At 52.0% G+C, this 9,273-nt stretch overlaps 1 long non-coding RNA gene across 1 annotated transcript; it reads right to left on the bottom strand.

Annotated features, from left to right (window-relative positions):
• Window positions 1-361: 361 nt before the first annotated feature.
• On the bottom strand, window positions 362-8,048 carry LOC119103868 (uncharacterized). The gene is made up of 2 exons (XR_005094828.1): window positions 7,954-8,048; window positions 362-668 (listed from the first exon to the last, which is right to left on the bottom strand). It is a non-coding gene; the product is annotated as an uncharacterized LOC119103868 (long non-coding RNA).
• Window positions 8,049-9,273: the final 1,225 nt, after the last annotated feature.

Raw genomic sequence — 9,273 nt, 5'->3', positions numbered from 1 at the left:
ACCGTTCCGCGCGCAGTGGACTTGACCTGTGGCGATATTGCTATAGTGGAGCGAGCACTGGTAGACGCCGTCTTCCAAACCGCGGTTGAGGCGCAATTGCTGACAGCACGATGATGAATGTTGAAACACCTGCGGGCTGGACGGACTGGAACAGATTGGTGGCGCTTGGGCGGAGGTAGTCACCAGAGGTCCCGCTGTGAGCGGCTGAGCTCCATCGTGGTAGCACGCAGCCGGGGCGAGTGTACGTAGCTCGACGAGAGGCGTGAGGCCGAATTGGTGTTAAGTATGAGATGCACCGCTATCGCCGAAGTTCTGCTGTTCCGGGGTCCCGCCTCCGGCTCACTGGTACACCCGATGCGGCCAAAGTCACGTCTGTATTTGACACCCGTCACAGGCACTCCTAACGGTCCCTGCGGCCGTGTTTCCTGCCTGGGACAAGAGGAAAATGCCAGCACCTAAGTGGCACTCGCCAAATTGCGCAAACATTCACTGGTTAGCACACAGGTGTTCTCTTGACACCTTACACTGCAGCCCGGGGTGCTCCGCCGCGCGGCCGCCGCCAGGGCAGCAAACGCATCGCTCTGGTCAGGGCCGAGTACTTGGAGCGTCTGGTTTGTGTCATTGTCGGCAGTTGCTGTGGAAACGGCTGTGTTTACCCAGCTGCGTTCCTGAAATACAGGTATCAATGACACATTGCTTGAAAATACTTACCTTGGGGAGGAGAGATGCGTGACATATTCTAACACCTCTTAACACGCGCCCGGGTGGCCGGCCAGATACCCTTCGCTCGGGTGGGGGGGGGGGGGGCAATTTGACCCCCTTGCTGATATCTCGGGGAATAAAAAAGCTACAGACACCATATTTTACAGGGTACGTTGGCCTGTACCTCAACTCACTTAGGTCAAAGTTTCAGGTTCCTAGGCCATGCCCTTTGGGTCCAAAAAGGTCAAACAAGGTCAAGTTCTGGGTTGGCCCCCAAAGTGCCCCAAGAACCTAGATAAACGTTTCTAAGCAAAAGGTCACATCCTCATTCAAGGTCAGTGGCCTTGTTCGACCTTTTTAAGGTCAAGGTGACCAAAAGCATACAAGATTGCTTTGAGTTTTGCATTTCACTAAGCGACATATATTACACTAGGCAGTATTTCCCTAAAACAAAATGTTGACGTGGTCATTTTAGGTCAGTGACCTATTCCAACCTCTAAGAAGTCCATAAAAGATGTATAATGCGGCTCCTGCCATCAATAAACTCGAAACAGGCACCAGAAACCATCTCGTACAGCAAGCCCTAGAGCAACAAATCAGGTTGGTTTTGACCTTGGCGTGACCTTCATACCTGACCTTAGGCTCACATAATTTGCTCATTCAACTGCTGTGTTGCCTCAGAAAGCATCTCAGAGATGTATGGCTTCGCCTAACACTCCGTTGTTGGATCAGACTGAAGGATTTCCTAGAACTTGCCTTCGCTGATACCATGGTCTGACTTTGACCTGCCATAGGTCAGCGATCTTACAAGGTACATCTAAATTTGTGACGCCAAATGATCTGCTATTTAATGGTCTAAAGCTATGCAAAATTTGGCGCGGCTATGCCACCCTGTTTGGAAACCATTTTGGAAAAACCTTCGGGGGGGTCAATTTGATCCCCCACCTGAGCGCGTGTGAAGCAACATCAGCTTGTGCCAGGATGTTTTGACGTGGCGGCGAAGCCCACATTTCGACCACCACGGTGAAGAGAGCCTTGTCAGTTACTATCATCATCTACCGGACTTGTGCTGGGCTCGAGCTGAATCCTGAATCGGCTCACCAGCCAGCCTTTTTGGGTGAGCCGCGAGCCGAGCTGGTCGTTCGGAAATACACTGCTCTGAGTCATGAGCTTCATCACAATATTCGTATATTTCGTGAGCTGAATCGTGAGTCGATCATTTTTAACAATGCCGCGTCAGTAATGCCGTGTTATATGGCTCAAACTAAATAGGTAACATGTGGGAGCTCAACACGCCCCAGACAAATAGGCAGGCCATTTCAGATTGTTAGAACGAACAGCATGCAGCAATAGTAATACAGCTTTTTGCAAAACTCCTCGTCACGTTACGTCACGTCAGATCACAGTTCATCATGCCCCACGCCGTGCCCGCCCTGGAATGGGATGTTCGCTTCCTTGCGCATGCGCATAACTCGGCTGCGGCACCCAGGATGTTTGGTTCGGCTGTTTCCATCTCCAGGCAGACGGCCGCGTCTCCAGTAATGTCGAAGCCTATAGCCCGGGTGACGGCCGGCGACAGGTTTCCGGACCATACGCCTTGTGGTGTAGGTTACAACTTGCCCCGCGCCACACACGAGCGGTGCCGCGCTCCTTCCTGCTTATGCGCACAATGGCCGGCACGGCAGTGGGTAAAATACTCCACATCAGTTCGGAGTCGGCTGGCAACGGAACAACTTTCAGAGGCGCAGCCAGGGAGCGGGTCCAGAACCCAGAAATTTTCCTTCGTCCCGAATTCCCTCATTTTCGTAAAAGAGAAACCCTGGCGAGCTGAAGGGAATGTTGCACATATGTATGGCGTTTTGAAATGAAATAACCATCTTAAAGAACCTTTTGGTGCAGTTCACGGTCATGTCCTTTTGAAGAACCGAAATGCTCTGGTTCCTGAGTTGCATGGACGCAAAAGCGCGAAAACGTTTGTTGGAAGTGTATTTCAAAGTCGCCTTGGCATTAATGACGTCATAGAAACGACATGCGATCGCAGTCATACTTCAGGCTGTATTCTGCTCATGGTCAAAACAGCATGGCCGCTGATACATTGGCAAAAACGATGACGCGGCACGTATGATAAAATACGCGGAAGATGATAGGCTGCTAGCAAGTACCACAATCGCGCTGTTCACCAGTGCCGCGTTATTGTAATGAGCGAATGTGCCAGTGGGATGCGCCAATCAGACCACATGGTTCCCTTTCAGGGCATAATTTATGGTCTAGTTGGTTTCAGTGCTCCCCAGCTTTTTTACTTTTGATGATGTCTTTCACTTTCCTTACTGAGCTTTATGACCTCTTGTATTTAACTTTACCGGCTGAGTAGCTGTTTATGGTTGTACCTAAGACATATAGTAAGTACTAATTCCTGTTGAAATAATTTCTACAAACAGGGCATCCCGTCTCCTCTTCTGCTTCCGACAATAAGAACAATTTCGATGAGCTGTTGACAATATTATCCATCAGTTTGCAAGAAAACTTGTCGTGAGGCCCGCGGGTAAATAACGTATTAGGTACGAATGCTTATTGAAACGTCCCGAGCACATGACGTCCCAAGATCAAAACGTTCAGAATCGCACCATTCAGCGTTCATGACACCAGGAAATTGTCCAACATCTCTGAACAGAGCAGAATCAGGACATCCAAACGTCCAGCATCAAAATCGCGGGAACTAGAAGCTCAACGTTTAGCTTACGGGAGATCCAAAGGTTGGGATGCTGTCCCACTTCTTGGCAACCCTTAACCTCTTGGTTCGGATATTTCCCGATAGAGGACTGCTGTAGCCGAATTCGCCCGCTTACGCCGACGAGTGACGTTATGGGGTTCAGTGCCGCTATGTTAAACCACTGTGCATGGGCATGGACGGAGTCCTGTTTATGCACGCAAACGTTGCCGCGTCAGCAGAAGCCTGGCAATCGAAGATAGCTGGTTACTTGGCAGATGCTGCACGGTGGTCGTGGAAGGCACTGGGGGGATACTTGCTGTTTGGTGTTGTGGACTGTGGATGAAATTATTCGTGGAGTATGGCTCCGTTATTTACTGCATGTATGGGTGATGTTTCACAACTCATTTTTTTGAAGCGTGTTCACGCATGGCTGTTTCAGTGCCTTTCAAACATAAAATAAATACATTTCACAATGCTGTCGTACCCTGTTGTTGGAATTCAACTGTGCCAATTGCAGTGAACTGAATGTTTCCACACGATATTCCGTTTATTGCAATTCAAGGAAATCTGAAGCACACTGCACATGCAAAGCAAAAGCTCAGAATATAGATGTGTTTAATCATATGCATGCCACTCCACAGCCATACACACAACACATATTGTTGCACATGCACCTGGGTAAAACTGGGTATGCCTTATCCGTATGTTTCCACCAAGTTATGTAGCCAGCTTCCATGCACACTTCGCACTATTTACCGACGAATGTCACATTCAGATTAACCTACACGTAGAACTTCCTCACAATCCTTCCGCCTTACACACTTCGCAACGCTAACCTTGATGATTGGTTATGATTTTTGCCGTAATGACGCATTTAAGGCGCGCCCGGTTGGCCGGTTAGACAACCTTCGCTCGGGTGGGGTCCATTCGACCCTCTGAGATCTCAAGAACTAAGAACGCTGGAGACAAAAAATTCACAGGGTGTTTTGGCCTGTACGTGAATGCATTTGCGCCAAATGTTGATGCTCCTAGGTCATGAACTTCGGGTCAATGAGGTCAAACACGGCCAAACTCCAGGCCGGTCTCCCATGTGCCCCTAGAACCTAAACACGCCTTATAAGCAAAAGGCCACATGCTCATTCGTGTTCAATGACCTTGTTTAACTTTTCGAAGGTCATGGTAACCAAAATTATACCAGACTGCTTTGAGTTTTGCAATTTGAATAAGCGATAAGGATTACGCCAGGTAGCATGCTCCTCAAAACAAAATACTGACCTGAGTCATTTTAAGTCAGTGACTTGCTCAGACCTTTTATAAGTCCATCAAAGATGTATAATACGGTTCCTGTTATGAATAAATTCGAAATTGGCGCCAGAAATTACCCAATACAGCAAGCTATATACCAGAGCAACACGTTGGTTTTTACCTTGGTCTGGCCTTCATACCTGACCTTTGGCTAGTTTAATTTGTTCATTCAATTAATGTGTTGTCTAAAAAGCATATTAGAGACGCATGGTGTCGTCTAATGCTCTGTTGTTGCATAAAAATGAACGATTCCATAGGAATCACACAGTCCAATGCTCTTCACAAGGATGAAGCACCTGGTCCGTTGCCAATCACAGAGAACGCAGCACCCGGTCCAGAAGAATGCAGCGCCCCGTGCTGTGCCCCTCACTTGGCAGCTACGGTTCTCCGCACTAGAGCATTAAACAGATCGAAAAAGCCCGGCTGTGGGTTCGTTGAAGGATCGGAGTGGATCTTATAATAATTTTTTACAAAACCAAGGTAGGACAAGGACATATTTCAAAATCCTAGCGACCGAATGGATCACCATATCTAGATTGTTTTTAGTATTTTCTACTGTCTAGTTTGGTATACTGATAGCCTGCTAGCAAAGATAGCAAATCGACCGACTGGCCAGGCCGTAGAAAGTGCGCTGATTTGTCGTCACTGAAGTGAGCGACCGACTAAAAATCATGGAATGTTGTTATCGCCGGTTTGGATGGAGTCTAAGAAAGATACTGTGGGACCGTGGAGTACGATAGAGGGTTTTATGGAAAGGCTTACTGGTGTGGGAATTACGGTATTCTCCTCAGCCCTACCGAACGGATGTCGCCCGTGCACATCGGATGCGAGCGCAGCCGACTCCCGCAGAGTTTTAGAGCATCAGGTAGACAGGAAGTTAGCGGCTCCGCCATCGCTCGGTGTGGGCACGGCGGGTCGTCCACGCAGGCAACGGTCGTGGAGATTGGCGGCGGGGTTTTCTCCATACGGGTAACGCATTGAGGAGTCCAGTACGATACGTGGATGTTTCAGGATCTTTGACACCCGACTCTACCTCGTTTAGACCTTATAAGTCGATTCTAGCTTTAATTTTTGCTTCCACGGTATGACACAGCGACCTCCTCGCCCCGTGCCTTGCGATATATCTGTCAGCGCGAGCCTATGTTTCTTGCATTTACCAAATATGGCGGCTGGCTTAACGTGCCAGCAAGCGGACCACTCCACTCAGCTGTCGTATCTTGCCTTGTATGCCTGTGTCGGTCGCGCACTCATCCCGTGTGGTAGGAATAGTGCCATCTAGTGGATGGACTGGGAAGTGACAGTTAGCGCAAGACGGTTATAGTCGCATAGATGAAAGTTGGGACTACGCACACGGAATGCGGCAATACACAGGGGCGGATACAGGATTTCGTGAGTGTGTGGAGGGACGGGGGGGGGGGCGCAATATTGTGCGCCATCCCAGAGTTTAAGACCCCTCCTCACATTATGGCCTTTAAATCCGGATATGCTTAGCATGCTATTTTTGATGTGGGAACTCATCTTACTGTGTGTGGCCCCAAACAAACTAGGCGTGCTTCATAGCCACATGCATTGAGTTTATCAGTTTTCTCCAGATCATAGTGATTCTTGTCATATTGAAACTAGGTGTTTTGGAAAATAGCAAAATACATTAAAGTTCGCTGCTAAGTGCCATCGAAATGAAGCAATAACTTCATCCCTAGCCTAACCACGGCTAGCCTGCCGGCCGATAAGATCAGCCGATGGCTGATGACTCATGCGGAGCTTTTGCTTTGTCTGTTATAAGGGATAGAAACATCCTGGCGTTCAAAATGCTTAAAACGTGATGCGAACGCCGTATAAGTGCCGCAAATTAAATAACCAAGGGAAATGGCACATACGGCGCGGGCGACAAGTAAAGTTATGTTCAATAGACGCACGTAAAACTCGTCGGAGCATATCCCACCCTTGCTTTAAGGCTGGGGCACCAAGGTCAATGGGGACGGAACCTGAGCGATCATGGATGCCGCGGAGGGCCAATAATGGGGCTTCCGTCAAGAAGTATAGGGTCTCAGAGGAAGCGAGAAGAGCCAAGACCAACGTTATTGGCTCTTCAACGATCGGGAGTGCCCCGGCAGGTTGACACATAGAGCCCCGGTCAGAGCGCAAGGCCCTGTGAGCAAAGGGGTATCATCCATGACCACTGTGCGTGAACTTATGTCTGTGCGGTCAAGATTGTCCGGGCAGGTTAAAATAAATGGCCCCGATGGGAGTGAGGGGTACTTCGCAAACGAGATCAAATGAAAAGAGACCTGGATCAATGTTAAGTGCCCCTGATAGTCAAGTGGCTTGGTGCCCTACTTCTTATGGGCTCAGAAACAGCACACGACCCTCCGAGCCAGTGGAAAGTACCCGAGATCAATATCAATGGCCGCCGACTAGCTGAGTGTACGTCGGCACATGGGGCCACGGCAAAAGGGTGTCGAATCTTTTGACCGAATGGGAGGAGTCCGATGGCACTATTAACCGGCCATTTAAATATTGCATCGGCCGATATCACCATTTTTGCTCAGCTCACCCTCCGACAGTGTAGGGGTGGAGGGAGTTCTACGGTGAGCGACGTGTGCTGCTGCCGGCGTCGCTAAATGTTGTGCGCCGCCGGCTGCCGCTGCCACGCCTCCCCGCAAGAGCGAATTTATGATGAGGACCCCGTTGGTCAGCATACGAGCCAGATGATATTAGTGCACGACTCGGCACGTTGTGACTTCGGTACACCCGACATCAACACACTTATGTGGACTACGGAGCTAAGATGAAGCGGGCGACCGGGGCATTGGCGAGATGGTGGGCCCGATCAGGCACCGTGAACGGCTGTCTCCCCGCCCATGGGTGTGCGCCCTTAAACACGGCAACGCAATGGCGAATTATATTGGCGAGGGCCTGCTGGATCATAACCATGGGAGCCCCCCACCCCCCTCCCGGCGTTAACTAATCCACGGAGACTCCACGCAATCGGCGCCCCATCACACTTCCTCCAAGCACACACATAAGCTGTCACCCACGTCAACCCACTCTCCTTGGCTTCCACACGGATGGGACCCCCCACCCGCCCTTCTTCCAGCGCCTTGGCATTGCAATTGGCTCGTCTGCGTGGGTCCTCGATAAGTTAGGTTTTTTATCGCATTTCAAACCTTCGAGAAAACCACGTTTAAGCCCTGTTTAACGTGTATCCGAAAATGGACGGTGACTCGTTCCCTCACCTGACCTCCAGGGTGACGGCTCCCTGTTTGGACGACACTCCCCGTGCTCCATTCACGATGGGCGGCCCACCATTCGCTCGGTCACGCCCAGCGCTCGCAGCTTTCCGCTGCCGCGCACGCGCCTTAGGTATCGCCTCGTCCAGCACGGAAACGTCGCCTCCGGCGCTTCCGCGCCCTGACCTCCCGCCTGCCGGAGCGACCTTTGCGAGGCACCGCCCCACGGCGCGGCCCTCAGAGGCCTGGAGGTAGACAGCGCCCCCGATGGGACGGTGGAGCCCCTTGGCAGACGACGAGTGCCCGGAGTAACCCGCGTTCACGCCTTACGGCCTCATCAGCTGGCGTGCTCTGGAGGCTCGGCCTGACCGGCCTGTCCGGCGACCTGGTTCCTCGCCGCACTTCCTACGGGCGTCGATGGCGGGGTCTCTATCCGTCCCGAACATCCCGTCATCAAACGCCCATAAGGCCTGGCGTACACCACGTCGGAACAGAGCAGGCCGTGTCCTGTTCCGTCCCAAGGCGGGAACACCACGGATAGACCCCGCCACCGCCGTCCATAATCCGGCATGCCGGGCGGTGCCCACTGGTCCTAGATCATACCATGACCTATGCCTCTTTTATGCCGTCGGGCCTGGATTCTAATGGGAAACAGTAACACGAGTCAGCTGTCTTCGAAAAAAAGGAGCGACATCTTGCTTTGAGCCGCGCTACCCACAAACATATATCTGCGTAAAAGCAGGGCTGCAGTCGTCTGGCCCCTCGACCCTGCCGTAGCCACGCCGTGGTGCTCACTTGCCGGCGGGCCGCTAGCACTGGACTGCCCGGTCCATCCACACCAAGGCACCGCCATCTACAGCTTCGGAGCCGGCTAACGAGCGAGCCGTCGCACCCAAGCGTGCGTCCACGGCTCCGGACACAGCGCCGTCCAACACCGGGCACGAGGGCCCTCCCACCGCCTGGACCAATCCCTTTCGAGCCTCTCCCCCACGCTAAACCATCGAAACGCAAGCCGTCGCCTGTATGTACAACAAAAATTACACCCACCCCCACCCCCTTTTCGCCCACTCTTCGGGAGGGGACTAATCGCCGTGGCCTGCGCGCGCCCGGTGGGAATGGAAAAAAGGGCACGCCGGAGCGCCAGCCATCCATGGTCCCGTGGGAGGGTGGACAACAGCCCAGGCACTCAGGTCGTGCGTGCTGTCGCCGGTGACCGTCGCCCGCCGTGCCTGATATCGCAGTCGGGTGCCGCGAGCTGGAGCTTGGAGAGTCGACCTCGAGGTGTGGCTGCAGGCGTTGGGCGCACTCCCTGGCACTGACGGTCTC

The sequence above is a fragment of the Pollicipes pollicipes genome, unplaced genomic scaffold, assembly GCF_011947565.3.
Source record: "Pollicipes pollicipes isolate AB1234 unplaced genomic scaffold, Ppol_2.1 Scaffold_5724;HRSCAF=6776_pilon_pilon_pilon, whole genome shotgun sequence".
Taxonomy (NCBI): domain Eukaryota; kingdom Metazoa; phylum Arthropoda; class Thecostraca; order Pollicipedomorpha; family Pollicipedidae; genus Pollicipes; species Pollicipes pollicipes.
Note: the sequence above shows the minus strand (reverse complement) of the source record. Positions and strands in the feature narration are given on the sequence as shown.